The following is a 16,560-nucleotide window of genomic DNA, read 5'->3' as shown; positions in this document are numbered from 1 at the left end:
TGTTCACTGCAGCACTATTTATAATAGGATATGGAAGCAACCTAGATGTCTATCAACAGAGGAATGGATAAAGAAGATGTGGTATATATATACAATGGAATATTACTCAGTGATAAAAAGAAAAAAAATTCAGTCAGTTGCAGTGATGTGGATGAACCTAAACCGTGTCATACAAAGCAATGTTAGAGAAAAACCAATATAATATATAAATGCATATATACAGAATCTAGAAAAATGGTACTGGTGAACCTACTTGCAGGGCAAGAAAAGAGATGCAGACGTAGAGAACGTACCTGTGGTCACAACTGGGGGAAGAAATTGGGGGACAAGTAGAGAGAGAATAGCATTGACATATATATATATACTATCACGTGTAAAATAGATAGCTGTTGGGAAGCTGCTTACAGCACAGGGAGCTCCGTTTGGTGCTCTGTGATGACGTAGAGGAGTGGAATGGGAGAGTGGGAAGGAGGCACAAGAGGGATGGGATGGGATACACACAGCTGATTTGCTTTGTTGTACAGCAGAAACTAACACAGTATTGTAAAACAATTATACTCCAAGAAAAAAAAAAATTACTCCCTGAGACAGCTTCAGATCACCTCCAACCAAGTGATCGATCCACAAATATAAAGACTTAATGTATATTATTCTATTTATGTTTTAAGGTTGGGGAAGGGGAGAAGGAGTCTTTAGTTATCTTCTATTGCACCCTCCAAAACTTGATGTAATAAACTATATGGGCAAAGAATCTGAGAAAAAAATGGATCTATATATAACCAAATTACTTTGCTGCACACTTGAAACTGATACAACTTTATAAATCAACTACATGCAAATATAAAATAAAAATTTAAAAAAAACCCACAGAGGAAACACCTTGAAACAAATACATAATACAGTAATCTAGGAATTTTTTTTTTTAATCATGATACCTACATTTCACAACCATTAACTTAAATAATTCTTTGGAAGTATGGATTCTGTCACTTGGTTTTTAAAAATTGCTTATTTTGTTTTCTAACCAGCTCTGTTCATTCTGAATCACAGGGATGACTGATCATTTTCATTATAGAAGAATATAAAGGTGAAACAAGGAAGATGCAAATTGTTCTATCAAAGGCTGTTTAGTTCACTATTGATGTTTTATGCTATACTGTTTAAATGGTTTTATTAAACAAATGAAGGAAATGAAACAAATTTTCCAAAGTACATAAAGTAAAATTTATGTATTTTTTCTTATTTGAATTAGGATAAAAATTCTAACAATTTCCCAAAGTTTCATTAAAATGTTTTCCTTTATTGGTGTAGAATCTAAAGTTTATATAGGATAAGTTAATGCTACCTAACAGAAATTTAATATTTATGTAGATAAACCCATTGGTTTATCAACATTGCACACCACAATTTTAGCATTAGCCATCTATAGAATATATTACAAATCTTTTCTTTTTACCCATTCTTGAAGCTTCCATACCATTGATATATTGCAATGATCTCTGAAACTATGATTGCATGTCTTATAGCTTTGGTTAACCTACCAAAAATTTACTGACAAGCCTCTGCCAAAGCAAATTTCTGTCACATTTTTTCTTTCCATTCTTTTTCTAATACCTAGTTTAGAATGGACGTTAATAGCATTTTCAATTTTTTTAAAAAAATTAAATGCCTGAAAGTCCTCATCAGGACAGAAATTAGTTTTAGGACTAATAATGCTTTTGATACAAAGTGCTTTCTCCAAAAGGAATTTAATAATATTTGGAGTTTTTGAATGAGTTGCTTTAGGACTTAGGAATTATTTTTGCCAAGATTCTAGGCTTGTAAACAGAATTGAAGAAAAAAAGATCTTAAACAGTTCAAAAATTGTGTTTAGATTAACAAACCAAGGTTATTTTCAGATGACTATATTTTGGGTTTTATCATGCTGAGTTTTTATTTTTTTGTTAGCACATTAGATGAATATATCTATAGATCTAAAGTGGTATAATACTGAATATATCTATAAGGAAGAAATCCTTTTTTTTTTTTTTTTTTTTTCTTTTAAGTGCTTTTCTGAGACTGTTCAGAGAGTTTGGGACTTTTGGAGGCATGAGCCACCCTGTCTCCTTGCCTACAAAAAAACCTTCCTCTGCTTCCAAAAAAAAAAAAAAAAAAAATCCCTTAGTATTGAATAACTTTTGATATTCTATATGGCTGCTTTTCAACATACAAAAGGTGAGGAAAAATAAATCTCTGGGCTAAAAATTTCCTTTAGAGCCTTAACTATAATCAGAGTGAAATTGCCACCTAGAGTTCAAGACCTAGGGGGATAATTTTCTACCTGTAGAATATTTCCATTCCTTTCAAATTACCAGTAGTACTGTTGACATGCACAAGCATTAGTAAGAGGATGTATGCACTGGAGGGAGATGAGTGGAGTAGAAAATAAATACTCTACTTCTCCTCTAATGTTAATAGTTTTAAATCTATCTCTTTTCTCCTTGCAATCATCTTTTCTGAATTCTGTCCCATCTTATACCATTTCCAAGTACTTTTTCATGGAAATAAATATGCACATAAAATAGAAGAAAATAAAGTATGTTGAATGAAACATAAAAGACAGTAAAACAGTAGGCCATCATTTAAGCAATTATGTTCAATGAATATATTAGAGCTTAGACTACCCAATTTTAAAACAATATAAAATAGTGCTTTCTTTATATAGAATACATTCAGTGTTGTGTTTGTTTCCAAATAAATTGAAAAAGGAGATAGTTACAAATAGTACATTTTTACAAGCTATATTTAATAGAAGACAATGCTAATTAAGAAAAAACATATGATCATTTAGGCCATGGTAGCTAGTTACCTGGTCAAATACTCATCTTATTGCTGTGAAGGTATTTTGTAGACATTATTTACATTTAAAATTACTGACTTTAAGTAAATCTTTAAAGGCTGCAGCTTATTCAATCAGCTGAAAGACCTCAAGAGCAAGACCTAACGTTTCCTGAAGAAAAAGCAATTGTGCCCCAAGTCTGTAATAAAAGTTCTGCCTGAGGTTCTAGCCTGCTGACCTGCCCTACAGATTAAAGTCTTGCTAGCCCCCATAACAGTATGAGCCAGTTAATTAAATTTGCACTGGTCATAGCAAACACCCTCTTCCAACAACACTAGAGACAACTCTACACATGGACATCACCAGATGGTCAATACCAAAATCAGATTGACTATATTCTTTGCAGACAAAGATGGAGAAGCTCTATACAATCAGCAAAAAACAAGACTGGGAGATGACTGTGGCTCTGATCATGAGCTCCTTATTGCAAAATTCAGATTTAAAGTAGGGAAAACCACTAGACCATTCAGGAATGACTTAAATCACTTATCATTATACAGTGGAAGTGACACATAGATTAAAGGGATTAGATTTGACAGACAAAGTGCCTGAAGAACTATGAGTAGAGGTTCATAACACTATACAGGAGGTGGTGACCAAACCCATCTGCAAGAAAGAGAAATGCAACAATGCAAAATGGTTGCCTAAGGAGACTTACAATTAGTTGAGAAGAGAAGTGAAAAGCAAAGGAGAAAGGGAAAGATATACTCATCTGAATGTAGAGTTTCAAAGAATAGCAAGCCTTCTTAAATGAACAATGCAAAGAAATAGAGGAAAAGAATAGAATGGGAAAGACTAGAGATCTCCAAGAAAATAAGAGAATTGCAGAGGAAGGAAAACTCTCAAACTTATCCTACGAGGCTACCAACACCCTGATACCAAAGGCAGACAAAGCTGCCATAAAATAGAAAAGAAAAGAAAGAAAGAAAGAAGGAAAGTGAAATCACTCAGTCATGTCCAACTCTTTGCGGCTCCATGGCCTGTAGCCTACCAGGCTCCTCCATAGGATTGCCTCAAAAATGGGATTTTTGAGGCAAGAGTACTAGAGTGCATTGCCATTTCCTCTCCAGGGAATCTTCCTGACCCAGGAATCGAACCTGGGTCTCCTGCATTGTAGGCAGATGCTTGACTGTCTGAGCCGCCAGGGAAGTCTTTAACCAGAAAACTACATGCCAATATCACTGATGAACATAGATGCAAAAATCCTCAACAGAATTCTAAAACAGATCCCAACAACATATTAAAAATATCATATGTCATGATCAAGTAGGCTTTATTCCAGGGATGCAGGAATTCAATATTCACAAATCAATGTGATACAAAATATTAACAAATTGAAAGATTAAAAAAACATATGATTGTTTCAATAGATACAGAGAAAGCCTTTGACAACATTCAACACCCGTTTATGATAAAAACTCTCCAGAAAGTAGGCAAAGAAGGAATATACCTCAAGATAATAAAAGCCATATACAACAAATCCACAGTCAACATAATCCTCAATGGCAAAAAACTGAGAGCACTTCCTCTAAAATCAGAACAAGATTTGGGTGCCCACTTTCACCACTACTATTCAACATAGTTTTGAAAGTCCTAGCCACAGGAATCAGAGAAGAAAAATAAAAGGAATCCAGATTAGAAAAGAAGAAGTAAAACTCTGTTTTCAGAGGATGTGATCCTCTACATAGAAAACCCTAAAGATGCCACCAGAAACCTACTAGAACTAATCAATGATTATAGTAAAGTTCCAGGATATAAAGTGAATACACATAAATCCCTTGCATTCCTATACACTAACAATGAAAAATCAGAAAGAGAAATTAAGGAAACAATCCCATTCACCATTGCAATGAAAACAATAAAATACTTAGGAATAAATTTATCTAAAGATATAAAACACCTGTATACATAAAATTATAAAAGACTACAAAAAAATCAAAGATGACAAATAGATGGAGAAATATACCATGTTCACGGATTGGAAAAATCAATATAGCGAAAATAAGTATACTATCCGAAGCAATCTATAGATTCAATGCATTCCCTATCAAACTACCAATGGTATTCTTCACAGAACTAAAACAAAATAATTTCACAATTTGTATGGAAACATAAAAGACCCCAAATAGCCAAAGCAATTTTGATAAATAATGGAACTGGAGGAATTAACCTTCCTGTCTTCAGTCTATATTACAAAGCTACAGTCATCAAAACACTATGGTACTGGCACAAAGACAGAAATATAGATCAATGGAACAAAATAGAAAGTATGGAGATAAATCCACACACCTATGGGCACCTTATATTTGACAGGAGGCAAAAAATATACAATGGAGCAAAAACAGCCTCTTCAACAAGTGGTGCTGGGAAAACTGTCAACTATGTGTAAAAGAATGAAACTAGAACACTTCCTAACACCATACACAAAAATAAACTCAAAATGGATTAAAAGCCTAAATGTAAGACCAGAAACTATAAAAGTCTTAGAGGAAAACATAGGTAGAACACTCTCTGACACAAATCACAGCAAGATCCTCTGTAACTCACCTCCTAGAGTAATGCAAATAAAAACCAAAGTAAAGAAACGGGACTTATTAAACTTTAAAGCTTTTGCACAATGAAGGAAACTGTAAGTAAGGTGAAAAGACAGTCTTCAGAATGGGAGAAACTAATAGCAAATCAAACAACTGACAAAGAATTAGTCTCCAAAATATACAAGTAGCTCATGCAGCTCAATACCAGATAAGTGAACAACCCTATCAAAAAGTGGGCAGAAGACCTAAACAGACATTTCTCCAAAGAAGACATATGGATGGCTAATAAACACATGAAAAGATGCTCAACATCACTCATTATCAGAAAAATGCAAATCAAAACCACAATGAGGTATCATCTCACACTGGTCAGAATGGCCATCATCAGAATCTACAAACAATAAATGCTGGAGAGGGTGTGGAGAAAATGGAACCCTCTTAAACTGTTGATGGGAATGCAAACTGGTACAGACACTATAGTGAAGAGTGTAGAGATTCCTTAAAAACTGAGAAAAGAACTGCCATATGACTCAGAAATCCCACTGCTGGGCATATACTGCAAGGAAACCAGAATTGAGAGAGACACATGTACCCCAATATTCACTGAAGCACTATTTACAATAGTTAGGGCATGGAAGCAACCTAGAATGTCCATTGACAGATGAATGGATAAGAAATTGTGTATATACACACAATGGAATATTACTCAGCCATAAAAAGGAACACATTTGATTCAGTTCTAATGTGGTAGATGAACTTAGAGCCTAGTATACAGAGTGAAGTAAGAAAGAGAAAGACATATACTGTACATTAATGCATATATATGGACTCTAGGAGAAGGCAATGGCACCCCACTCCAGTACTCTTGCCTGGAAAATCCCATGGATGGAGGAGCCTGGTAGGCTGCAGTCTATGGGGTCGCTAAGAGTCAGACATGACTGTGCGTCTTCACTTTCACTTTTCACTTTCATGCATTGGAGAAGGAAATGGCAACCCACTCCAGTGTTCTTGCCCAGAGAAAACCAGGGACGGGGGAGCCTGGTGGGCTGCTCTCTATGGGGTCGCACAGAGTCGGACATGACTCAAGTGACTTAGCAGCAGCAGCAGAAGAAGAATAATACCAAGGATCCTACCTACGGGGCAGCAAAGGAGACACAGATGTTAAGAACAGACTTTTGGACTCAGTGGGAGTAGGAGTGGGTGGGATAATTTGAGAGAATAGCAATGAAACATATATATTACCATATGTAATATAGATGACCAGTGAGAGACTGATGCATGAAGCAGGGCACCCAAAGCTGGTGCTCTGTGGCAACCTAGAGGGATAGGGTGGGAGGGAGGTGGGAGAGGGGTTCAGGATGGAGTGACACATGAACACCTATGGCTGATTCATGTTGATATATAGGAAAAACCATCATAATATTGTAATTATCCTCCAATAAAAATAAATAAAATTAAAAAAATACGAGTGACACTAAGGGAACATTTAATGCAATGATGAGCACAATAAAGGACATAAATGGTAAGGACCTGACATAAGCATAAGAAATTAAGAAATGTCAAGAATACACAGAAGAAATACACAAAAAAAGATCTTAATGACCCAGATAAATATGATGGTGTGGTCCCTCATCTAGAACCAGACATCCCAAAGTGTGATGTCTAGTGGGCCTTAGGAAGCATAACTATGAACAAAGCTAGTAGAGGTGATGGAATTCCAGCTATTTCAAACCCTAAAGATGATGCTATAAAAGCACTGCGCTCAGTATGCCAGCAAATTTGGAAAACTCAGCAGTGGCCACAGGACTGGTAAAGGTCAGTTTTCATTCCCATCACAAAGGAGGGCAATGCCAAAGAATGTTCAAACTACTGCAAAATTGTGTTCATTTCACATGCTAGCAAGGTAATGCTCAAAATCCTTCAAGCTAGGCTTCAACAATATGTGAACCAGATGTTCAAGCTGAATATAGAAATGGCAGAGGAACCAGAGATTACATTGCCAACATCTGTTGTATCATAGAAAAACAAGAGAATTTCAGAAAAAATCTACCACTGCTTCACTTATTACAGTAAACCCTTTGTGGATCAAAGAGATGGGAATACTAGAACACCTTACCTGACTCCTAAGGAACCTGTATGTAGGTCAAGAGACAATAGTTAGAACTGGACATGGAACAGTGGACTGGTTCAAAGTTGAGAAATGAGTACGTCAAAGCTGTATATTGTCACCGTGCTTATTGAACTTATATCCAGAGTACATCATGCAAAATCCCAGGCTGGATGAAGCACAAGCTGGACTCAAGATTGCCAGGAGAATTATCAATACAGTCAGACATGCAGATGACACCACCCTAATGGCAGAAAGTGAAGAAGAACTAAAGAGCCTCTTGATGAAAGTGAAAGAGGAGAGTGAAAAAGCTGGCTTAGAACTCAACATTCAGAAAACTAAGATCATAGCATCCGGTCCCATCACTTCATGGCAAATAGACGGAGGAACAATGGAAACAATGACAGGCTTTATTTTCTTGGGCTCCAAAATCACTGCAGATGGTGACTGCAGACCTGAAATTTAAAGATGCTTGCTCCATGGTAGAAAAGCTATGACGAACCTAGACAGAGTATTAAAAAGGAGAGGCATCATTTTGTTGACAAATGTCTTTATAATCAAAGCTATGGTTTTTCCAGTAGTCATGTACGAATGTGTGAGTGGGACTGTAAAGAAGGCTGAGTGTCAAACAATTGATGCTTTTGAACTGTGGTGTTGGAGAAGACTCTTGAGAGTCTCTTGGACAGCAAGGAGATCAAACCAGTTAATCATAAAGAAAATCAACCCTAAATATTCACTGGAAGGAATGATGCTGAAGCTGAAGCTCCAATACTTTGGCTACCTGATACAAAGACCCAACTGACTGGAAAAGAACCTGATGCTGGGAAACACTGAGAGCAGGAGAAGGGGGCAGCAGAGGATGAGATGGTTAGATGGCATCACTGACTCAATGGACATGAGTTTCAGCAGACTCAGGGAAATGGTGTCAGACAAGGAAGCCTGATGTGCAGCAGTCCATGGGTTATGCAAAGAGTCAGACATGACTGAGTGACTGAATAACAGGAAATTAATTAAAATTTCTCCATCTTTCTTGAAATAACCCTTAGTATATGTTAATCCGACCAGCATAGAAAGAATCAGAAATTATGGGAATAAAGAGGCTTATCAAAGATGCTTTTAATTTACTGTTTGGGTGATGTTTTTAGCCAGTAAACCCAGCATTTATTGCAGAGGAAGGCTTTGTATACTGGTATAGTTAATTCTACCTAAAGTTCACTTTTAAAACCCAAATTGGTAATAGATATTAGTATTTTCTTGTAATTTGTCATATATTTTTAAATTATGACTAATGTTATGCCTACTTTCAAAATTATACATCTATATTTTATCTAGGGAAAGCAATTTAGCTTGTCCATTTTTGACACCTGTGTTAAAGTCAAGTCCATGACATTATTCGTGATAGCAAGAAAAGTAGAAATAACCTAAATGTAAATGATGAATGGATGAACAAAGTATGGTATGTCCACACTATGAAATACTAGTTAGCAATACAAAGAAATGAGGTACTCATTTATGCTATAACATGGATATACCTGAAAATGTTTTGTGAAATGAAAGAAGCCAGTCATAAAGGGCAACATATTGAATAATTTCACTTCTATAAAATGTCCAGTATATGTAAATCCACGGAGACAGAAAATCAGTGAATTGCTGTCAGGAGAAAGAGAAGGAAATGGGGAGTGATTATTAATGATTATGGGGTTTCTTTCTGGAGAGATTACAGTCTTAACTAGATAGTGATTATATTGGCACTATTTTGTGAATGTCCTAAAAATGAACTGTACATTTTAAAAGGCTGAATTTTATATTATGTGAATTATATCTCAGTGAGGCTACTATTCACATAGTAATACAAACATTTTTCGAAGCATGGAAATTCCTGATTTCAAATTATATTACAAAGGTCGAGTAATAAAAAAGTGTGGTACTGGTACAGAGACAAATAGACCAATAGAACAAGATAGACCAAGAATAAACTCTGTCATATATGGTCAGGAAAAGGGTGCCAAGACCACACTAGGAGGGAAGGATAATCTCTTTACCAGTGTTTTGAAAACTGAACATCCAGAAGCAAAAGAATAAAATTGGAGTTTTTACAATATTACAAAAATTAACTCAAGATGATTAAAGACCTAAATATAAGACTTAAAACTATAAAAGTACTAGAATATAGGGAAAAAGCTTGATGACACTGGATTGACATTATGTCTTAGATATGTCACCAAAAACAGTCCATAAACAAAACAAATTGAATTGCATTAAAATTACAAACTTCTTCATATCAAAGGAAACAACCAACAAAGTTTAGAAATTCAACATATAGAATAGGAGGAAACATTTGAAAATCATGTTTGATAAGGGGTTAAATATATAGAATAATGAACTCCTACAACTCAACAACAAAGCAACCTGATTAATAAATGAATAAATGTACACAGGGCTTGAATAGACATTATCCAAAGAAGATGTGCAACAATCAAAACTCTTGTGCACTACTGGTGGGAACACACAATGCTGCAGCCTCTATGGAAAACAATACGCATGGTTTTTGAAAAAAATTAAAAATAGAATTGCCAGATGATCCAGAAATTCCACTTCTGGATATGTACCCAAAATAACAGTCAGTAGAATCTCAAAGAGATATTTGTACACCCATGTTCGTTGCAGCATTATTCACAATAGCCAAGAAGGGAAAGCAAGCTAAATATCCACTGTTGGGTGAAAAAAACAAAAAACTGTCATGTAGACAATCGGTGAAATATTACCGGCCTTGCAAGAGAAGGAAACTGTTGTATATTACAACATAGATGAACCTTGAGAATGGTTTGCTAAGTGATAAAAGCCAGTCACAAAAAGACAAATACTGTATAATTCCATTTATATGAGATATCTTAAGTATGTCAATCCATAGAAATAGAAAGTTGAATGGTATTTTCCAGGGACTAAAGGAAGAGAAACTGGGGAGTTGTTCAATGGGTAAAGAGCTTCAGTTTTGTAAGATGGAAATGTTCTAGGGGTCTTGGTTGTACCATAATGTGAATATAGTTAACACTGCCAAACTGTGAGAAAGATAAACCAAAACCATATAATTATAAAAAAGTATGAAGTATAGAAAAAATAAAATTCATAAGCAAAGTCATCTACAATTGTACTGCCCCCAAACTGACACTGATTCAACTCTGACATAACACATATGGTTTCTGAACAGGAGGGAATCTCCCTTTTTTCCATCTAGGGAAACAGGCTCAGAGAAGGGAAGTGCTTGAACTTCCCAGGTGGTGCTGGTGGTAAAGAACCTGTCTGCCAATGCAGGAGACATAGGAGATACAGGTTTAATCCCTGGGTTGGGAAGATCCCCTTAAAGAAGGGAATGGCAACCCACTCCAATATTCTTGCCTGGGAAATCAACAGAGGAGCATGGACAGAGAAGCTTAGTGGGTTTCAGTCCATGGGCTCACAAAGAATTGGACACAACTGAGCAACTAACACTTAACTAACATCACACAGATTTGATAACAGAGTCAGGACTAGAGTACATATAATTTGAGTTTCAGATAAAACCAATAATATTTTTACAATGTGTTGTTTTTTATAATATGAAGTTTGAAAATACAGAAAATTCTGAGGAGTAATAAAAAAAATCAAAACAAAAGGGAGATTTGACAAAAGTGCCTGAATGGGGTGGGTTTAACCAAGTTTTTTTTTTTTTAAATATATTTTAAAGGCAATGGCACCCCACTCCAGTACTCTTGCCTGGAAAATCCCATGGATGGAGAAGCCTGGTAGGCTGCAATCCATGGGGTCGTTAAGAGTCGGATACGACTGAGCGACTTCACTTTCACTTTTCACTTTCATGCACTGGAGAAGGAAATGGCAGCCCACTCCAGTGTTCTTGCCTGGAGAATCCCAGGGATGGCAGAGCCTGGTGGGCTGCTGTCTATGGGGTCACACAGAGTCGGACACGACTGAAGTGACTTAGCAGCAGTATTCCCACACAACTGTAAGAATGACATATTTTTTTCTTTGTTCCAAATTTATAAATGAGGAAACAAAGCCACAAAAAGATTAAATAACTAGCACTAAGCCCTCTGGGTGTTGTTGTTGTTGTTCAGTTGCCAAGTTGTGTCTGACTCTTTGCAAACCCATGGACTGCAGCATGCCAGGCTTCTGTCCTTCACCATCTCCCAGAGCTTGCTCAAACTCATGTCCACTGAGTTGGTGATGCCATCCAACCATCTCATCCTCTGTTATCCCCTTCTCCTCCTGCCTTCAATCTTTCCCAGCATCAGAGTCTTTTCATAATAAATCAGCTCTTTGAATCAGGTGGCCAGTGTATTGGAGCTTCAGTGTCAGTCCTTCCAATGAATATTCAGATTTGATTTCCTTTAGGATTGACTGATTTGATCTCTTTGCTGTCTACAAGACTCTCAGGAGTCTTCTCTAGCACCACAGTTCAAAAGCATCAATTCTTTGGTATTCAGTCTTCTTTATGGTCCAACTCTCACATCCATACTTGAGTACTGGAGAAACTATAGTTTTGACTATATGGACCTTTGTTGACAAAGCAATGTCTCTCCTTTTTATTTATTTACTTTTGATATATATATATATATATATATTTTTTTTATTTATTTTAATTGGAGGCTAATCACTTTACAATCTTGCGGTGGTATTTGCCATACATTCACATGAATCAGCCATGGATGTACATGTATTCCCAATCCTGAACCTCCCTCCCACCTCCCTCCCCATCCCATCCCTCAGGGTCATCCCAGTGCACCAGCCCTGAGCACCCTGTCTCATGCATCAAACTTGGACTGGCGATCTATTTCACATATGAAAATATACGTTTCAGTGCTATTCTCTCGAATCACCCCACCCTCGCTTTCTCCCACAGAGTCCAAAAGTCTGTTCTTTACATCTGTGTCTCTTTTGCTGTCTTGCCCAAGTTTTAAATGTTGATTTACAAAAATGGATTCCAGGGCTTGTGAAACCACACATTTATACAGTCTTGGTGGCCACTAAGAGGAATGAAATGACCAAATAAACACATTGCAAAGGCTAATCCTATGTCATCAGAAGGGATCTGTGTAAACGAGAGTCTTTGAAGCTTAATTTTCATTATCTCAACTAGAAATTTGCTCTGCACATTTTAGTAGCCCAGGTCTGCAATATCACTTTAGGAAATGGTAACCAAATTACTTGGAGATCTGGTCTTTATAAAGATTTTTATGTCAAAGGCAAAGTATTAATGACATAAGAATTCTTTTTATATGAATATATAACATTAAAATAAATCACTTACATGAATTAAGGGGGTCCAGTCAATGAAGACAGCATATACTAAATGAAATGAAAAGCAAGGAGCTTCCTGGTGATTAAGACTCTGCACTTCCACTGCAGGGCACGTGGGCTCCATCCCTGATTGGGAAAGTTCTGCATGCAATGAGGTTCAGCTAAAAAAAAGAAAAAAATTAAAAGGTAAAATCAAGCTGTGTCTATATAATAAAAAATACAGACAAACACACATTTCTAAATATTCCAATGAAATCAGTAAAGTATGTTATGTATTTAGGTTGGTAGTTTTAGGTACTATATTCTGTTCAGTAATTTTACTACTCCACATTAAGTAATCTGTTCCCTATAAGCTTTGGCTTCTCCATTTGTAAAGTTATCATAATGTCAACTTCAGGGGTAATTACCACAGATATGTGCTTATAAGTTTTTTAAAGGGGATACTATACATATAAAATTGCTGGGACACACAGAAACTACTTAAAAATATTTAGGCCATGTGTTGAATAACTGTTAGTGATATCCTATACTTTTAACAAGGATTTAAATTCGATAATTTTAAAATATCTACATCCAGTTCAGTTCACTCACTCAGTTGTGTCCGACTCTTTGCGACCCCATGAATTGCAGCACACCAGGCCTCCCTGTCCATCACCATCTCCCGGAGTTCACTCTAATTCACGTCCATCAAGTCGGTGATGCCATCCAGCCATCTCATCCTCTGTCGTCCCCTTCTCCTCTTGCCCCCAATCCCTCCCAGCATCACAGTCTTTTTCCAATGAGTCAACTCTTTGCATGAGGTGGCCAAAGTACTGGAGTTTCAGCTTTAGCATCATTCCTTCCAAAGAAATCCCAGGGCTGATCTCCTTCAGAATGGACTGGTTGGATCTCCTTGCAGTCCAAGGGACTCTCAAGAGTCTTCTCCAACACCATAGTTCAAAAGCATCAATTCTGCAGTGCTCAGCTTTCTTCACAGTCCAACTCTCACATCCATACATGACCACTTGAAAAACCATAGCCTTGACTAGACGGACCTTTGTTGGCAAAGTAATGTCTCTGCTTTTTAATATGCTGCCTAGATTGGTCATAACTTTTCTTTCAAAGAGTAAGTGTCCTTTAATTTCATGGCCATGGTCACCATCTCCAGTGATTTTGGAGCCCCCCAAAATAAAGCCTGTCACTGTTTCCCCATCTATTTGTCATGAAATGATGGGATCAGATGCCATGATCTTCGTTTCTGAATGTTGAGGTTTAAGCCAACATTTTCACTCTTCTCTTTCACTTTCATCGAGAGGCTCTTTAGTTCCTCTTCACTTTTTGCCGTAAGGGTGGTGTCATCTGCATATCTGAGGTTACTGATATTTCTCCCGGCAATCCTGATTCCAGCTTGTGCTTCTTCCAGCCCAGTGTTTCTCATGATGTACTCTGCATATAAGTTAAATAAGCAAAGTGACAATATACAGCCTTGACGTACTCCTTTTCCTATTTGGAACTAGTCTGTTGTTCCATGTCCAGTTCTAACTGTTGCTTCCTGACCTGCATATAGGTTTCTCAAGAGGCAGGTCAGGTGGTCTGGTATTCCCATCTCTTTCAGAATTTTCCACAGTTTATTGTGATCCACACAGTCAAAGTTATAACGAAAATGAAATCAGACCCATTCTAATGATTTAAGAATATGACCAAATTTATTTTAGCTGATATAATCTTGATATTGTTATTTTCTTTTTTTAAAGTCAAATCTAAAAGATACACAAAAGCTTAATTCAATATGGCTTCATTTCAGAGGACAGGAAAAGAAAAGTATCTGTTACGGAAAACATTGGCTTTTTAAAATTGTATTTTGTATGTTGAACTGTTTATGATAGTTTTAGGGCTCTTTGGAAGTTTACTATTTACCACAAATCTACTGCTTATATAATGATGAATACTGTAATGAAATCATTCAGGATTGAATCCTTGAGTCAGCCTTGAAGGAGACTGTTGACAAAAATGCTAAGTGAAATCATCTCTTATTTCTTATCTAATATAGCATAACTTCTTTAGAAAAAAAATCTTTTTAAACATATACCAATATTATTTAACTTTCTGGTCCATAATAAATACTTGCTATGAGTCTAGCTATCTGAATTTTGTCTCCATCTCCCTAAATACATAAATGACACATTACTGGCATCATTTGACAGATTAATTGATGACTTTTACTGTATGCCACTTTTTGGATACTCAGCATTCTGTTGAATATTCAGTGCCATTTCTCGGAATTTAGAAAAATACACTTTCTCTGAAGTTCCTTAGCTTCTTTTACTCAGTCTCTTTTATGATCATATGACTTTCTCTTTAAAACACATGCTCTTCTGAGCAGAATCCTCGGTTTTTATAGTCACTCTAAAATGTGATTACATGTAATTATAGTACTGACATATATTCTACACTCTAGATCCATAGAGAGACGGACACAGAAAGGGAGAAACAGAGTGATTTTAGTATGTACCTAGCATTTTGCAGGTCTTTGCAAGCATTAATATATTTAACCCTTACAAGAACTCTGTAAGAATCATAATTGTATGACTATCAGAAAAGAACTAAAGTTTATTCAAGTTGTGCACAGTCATACACATGCATAATAGTAAGGTAGATAGCAGAAGTATGAACATAATTATTTTTGATGCTAGGTCATGAGAATTTAATTAAGATATTCTACTGCCTCAGAATGCCTCACCTAGCTTTAACCTATATGAAAAATTTTTGTTTACCACATAATCTGAAATCTATAAATGTATTTCCAGTTACTATTTATTGCTTACTATAGACATCTAATTAGTTATCAAGACCTAAAAATAAAAATACAAATGTTAATACAGAGACTGTTGAAAGAACTGTAAATATATTAACTTATTTAATCATCCCAAAATCCAATGTAGTGGGTAATATTTTCATTAATATCATATCATAAATCATCTTTTCCGGACTCTTAGTTGTACTGCTATTTACATACTCAATGATTTTCACATCTCTAGCTCTCAGCTTTCTCCATGTTTCTGGATTCAATTTCATTGCTACCTACATGACACCTCCAACTGTACCTTAATTTTCATTTCTGGGTCCCTATTTCATTGAATGTTGCTATAATTTGCCAACAGTTTAACACCACAAACTTAAGTAAGTGTTAGTAACTTTTTTGTGTCCAACTCTTTGTGACCCCATGGATGGAAGCCCCCCAGGCTCCTCTGCCCACGGGATTCTCCAGGCAAGAATACTGGAGTGGATTGCCATTCCCTTCTCCAGGAGATGTTCCCAACCTAGGGATAGAAACTGGGTCTTCCCGCATTACAGACAGATTCTTTGCCACCTAAGCCACCAGGAAAGCTAAATTTCCCTCTCTGTATCATATCCCCAACTCAATATCCTTCTAGTCTTGTATGCTTTTTACTCCACTTCACAAACCATTCCACTTCTTTTCCTCCCTACTACTATCAACAGTTTCCTAGAGACATGTCAACTCTTTCTTCCACTCTATAGTTCTACACATACATTTTTTCAATTTGCTCTCTACCCAAAAGGTGGAATAAATACTTTAAAACATAAAGAGGTAAATTTACTCTGCTGTTCATGTTTCAATTGTTTTAAACTACACTTAGAGGAAAATCCAAACTCCTTAATCTGACTTTCAAATCTAAAATCACTTGACCTTTGCTTAGAAGTACAATTTCTACTATTCTTTTTATACTTTTTTCTTATCAGATCAG

At 36.2% G+C, this 16,560-nt stretch overlaps 1 long non-coding RNA gene across 1 annotated transcript in view; it reads left to right on the top strand.

Annotated features, from left to right (window-relative positions):
- The window catches only part of LOC147370739 (uncharacterized), a 353,056-nt gene extending 351,838 nt beyond the window's left edge, over positions 1 to 1,218 (top strand). The window contains exon 4 of the long non-coding RNA XR_015166164.1: positions 1,051 to 1,218. This is a non-coding gene — a long non-coding RNA (uncharacterized LOC147370739). The remainder of the gene's footprint in view (positions 1 to 1,050) is intronic.
- Positions 1,219 to 16,560: the final 15,342 nt, after the last annotated feature.

This window comes from Bos grunniens, chromosome 6, assembly GCF_055505025.1.
Source record: "Bos grunniens cultivar Pamir isolate PY7600 chromosome 6, Bosgru_T2T1.0, whole genome shotgun sequence".
Taxonomy (NCBI): domain Eukaryota; kingdom Metazoa; phylum Chordata; class Mammalia; order Artiodactyla; family Bovidae; genus Bos; species Bos grunniens.
Note: the sequence above shows the minus strand (reverse complement) of the source record. Positions and strands in the feature narration are given on the sequence as shown.